Below are 3597 nucleotides of genomic sequence, written 5' to 3'. Positions count from 1 at the left end.
CCCCCCCCCCAGTAAAATGAGGCTGAGCCTTTCACAGCCCTTCCCGATGCCTCTGTGGTGCAAGGCTGTGGCGTGCACAGCTACTCTGCAGGCTGCTCCAGCAAAGCTCAGTTTATTCCTCCTCTGGGCCATTACATGCTGGAGAAAAGAATGTGGTGCCGGGCAGGGAAGCCTGTGAGCATTACTCACTGCTCCCAACTCCAGCGAGCAGGGGGGAGCCCAGGGTGGTTTCCTCTCAGGAACGCCAGGCGCTGGAAGAAGGGGGATTGATTTTTAACCACGGTTTCTCCATCACGGTGCTTCGGAGAGCTCCGTTCGCCCCGCACCATTTCACAGAGGTGGGGAAATACTGAGGGGCCCCTCAGAGGAAGGGCAGTAGGGGAGTTGGTTTAGTCATGTGCTGGCTCTTGAAGCCACCAGCCATGGGCAAGACTCAAAGGAGAAGATGTGTAGGGAATATTCAGTCCCCTGCCTACCTCCTCCTCCTCCTCTTCAGCACACAAATAGCCAGGGGTTGTGGGGAGACCAGGAGATTTAAAAGGACCACCCAAGGGCCAGGCTGAGCGCATCCTCCTGTCTGTCTCAGTGGTGGTGGCGTCCCAAGATCATCCAGGCTGCAGAGACTGCGCGACTCAGCTTTTTGCAAGCCACCCAGCCCTTTCTCACCTCCCCTTAGCTGCCCAGGGGGAGCTGGCTCAGCTCAAAGGAGCTGAGCAAACACGTTTTACACCCTTTCTTTCCCCAGAGCTCCCAACTTTCTCTCCTGCTGGAGACAGTCACTGGCACTTCACCTGCAATTAGCTGGTGACCTGGAAAGTCACCTCACTGAGCTGCTTATGGAATCAAGCCACCGCCAGGAATTAGTGATGTCCTTGGCACAGGAGACGGCTGTGACTCTTAGGATTTAGCCCTGAAGGGCCTCATTGTCTCTCAGCCCTGTCAGCGAGTGTTGACCAGAAACAGTCCCTGGCTGGGGGGCCCCTGTTCTCTCCCTTGCGAGTGTGTACTGCTTCAGGAGAGGTGCCAGCTGGCTGCAAGCAAAAGTCCCAGGAAATCCCAGAGTGTTCAAACAAAAGTGGCCTCCTCGCAGAAGTCCCCTCTGAGGGTGCAGAGCATAGCCTTCAGAAAATGGGATTTCTGGGGTATCAGTTCAGGGACGGGACTGTGGGTATCAGCTGGGCTTGGGGCAGGAGGAGTCCTGGTCTTTGAAGCTGGTCTTTGCGAGGGATTGCTGACCTGGAGCCTGCCCTGACTTGTATTATACCCATCTGTAATCTACTTTAGCAGGCCTTACAGTATTAAACTGTATCAAGTATTGAAAATCACTTACAGCGGTGGAGCTAGCAGTTCACCCAAGCATACCAAGTGTTTTGGCCACTGTAGTCCAGCTGGGGTTTAGTCATGCTGACAAAAAGATGAGATGTCCAGACTGTATCAGTTTTAAGAAGAAACAGAGGAGTGAAATGATGCAAGACTTTCCAGAGGGAAAAATATAAAATCCGCAGAACAGTCTGGCCTTGAACAGTTAAGATATTTTGTCCTATACAGAACAAAATATCTTGATACAAGCATTAATTTGTTTGTTTGCCCTCCCGGACTGGGACAGCATGGTATGTGCCTGCCTTCTTTGGACTAAGAAAACCGTGTATTAGTCATAAGATGAACAAAGTCTGCCCTGAGATGGCCCAGCCCTGAACTGAACCCATCTTCACAGAAGGCTCCCAAGTGCCCACATTGGTAAGAGCATTCCTGAACAAGGCACACCAGGAAGGGTTTCTCCTCTCACTGGCTGGCCACCTCGCAGCAACCATCAAGAGAAATGCCAGAGCTTGGTGCAGGTGTTCGTTGTCTTCCTCCTTTACCACCCACCTGATGTCCTGCTGCTGCCTTGTGTTCAGCCTCCATGTTTTATCTACATCGCCACATTGCTCACTGCTCATTATTTGGTGGATTATGAGTCCAAGTGCAGCTCTATGAACTGCTGCGAGTCTGGTTTCTCCTCGGGAGGTTCTCTTACACCTATCTCTGTTCCCAGTTCTTATTCAGCGTTGTCAACTGCTGTCTGGTCCATGTATGCCCCAGGGCTGGAGGGAACCTTTGGCTAGTCCTAATACAGGCTGCTCCAGCTGATCTGGCACTCTGGGCAGGACTTTTACTCTGCTTATGGGCCTTGCTCATGATTTTATTTACTATTTGCCTTGGAAATGCAGGTCTCCTCCACCTCTCCGCTTTCCCTGATGACTGCAAATATGTCAGGTTGGTATTTTTCCCAGATGTCAAACAAGTCGGTCTTGACTGAAGGGCCTCCAGATTTGTCATTACCTTCTATTTAAGTAAAACAGATGACAAACCAAGCAGGTTCTCTTACCGAGGCTCTCCCTCATCTAAGGGCTAAGAAGGGTTTTCCTCTTCAATTCCAGAGCCTTCTCACAGGCCTAGAAGCAAAATAGGTAATCAAGACATGAGGTACTTGCTATTTCTAAGAGAAACCCCCAATCTACCCCTAATCTAATTCATGGCCTTAAATGGCAACAATTAAGCAGGAGTAAAGCAGCAACCCATTCATCTTCCTTTGTGGGTCATCTTTAAAACATATTTTCTATGAACAAAATTCCCAAAGCACACACATAACTGGAAATTCCAGCACTCGGGTCCTGTCTGTACTTGAGATTTGGGATGAGGAGCTAATAGTAACAGTGCTGAGCCAGCTGCTCCCCTTGGACGTCGCTGTGTGCAATGGCTGTGCTCACAGCAGCCCTGGATGACTTCTGCACAGCCCTCTGTGCATCAGCAAAGCGAAGGATCGTATCTCACACCCGCAGCCAAAGTTAGAATAGCTTGGTTAGAGCCCAGATTGATGATCGTTCCATACACAGCAGTGAACCTGAAGCTGACAAGTTTATCCTTACGGTTTTCCTGGAGGGAAGGGGGTGGTATCTGCAGCCCCATTGTTAGCACCAACTCAGTCCGTGCTCACAAGCGTCCTGTCTTTCGCGCCCTGGCTGCTTCTAACCCACGGTGTGAACCGGGAAAGGGTCGTTCTCCCAAATGCTCCGCTGCCTCCCCTGCAAAACCAGGGAGTTAGTGCAGCGATTGCCCCTGGGGCTGAACAACAGCCCTATGGGGTGTCCCACCAAACCGGTGGGGCTCCCTTTGCTCCCTGCTCACTCGCTGAGTCACTCCTGTGCCTCGCGGCTCCTTGCAGGGCGGATTTACATTTTTGGAGCCAACTCAGAGCTTTGTGGGGCGCGGGCCGGTCGTGAGTCAGCTGTTGGGGTGGCAGAAGGCCCGTGGCTGGGAGCTGCTGAGGGTGGAGGAGGCCAAGTGGCCGCTCGCCTGGCTCCTGCCGTCCCTGTCGCCTCAGCACTGGTGGCCTTGGGGCAGAGGTGAGGGATCCAGGCGGCTGCCCGTGTAACAATTTGGATTTCGCCTCCACAGAGAGTTGCCGCCTCAAAATGAGGGCGTCCCCAGACACACTCGACCTGTGAGGGGACGGCACGACTGAGGCGAGCGCCCCAGCAGAGACCCGCCGCTCCCATCATGGCGGCGCCGCCGCTCTCAAGATGGCGCCGAGCCACGGCCGGCACCGCCCTTCCC

This window comes from Athene cunicularia (assembly GCF_003259725.1).
Source record: "Athene cunicularia isolate RWA chromosome 14 unlocalized genomic scaffold, athCun1 chr14_part1, whole genome shotgun sequence".
Taxonomy (NCBI): Eukaryota; Metazoa; Chordata; class Aves; order Strigiformes; family Strigidae; genus Athene; species Athene cunicularia.
The sequence above is the reverse complement of the archived record's forward strand: the minus strand, read 5'-3'. Positions refer to the sequence as shown.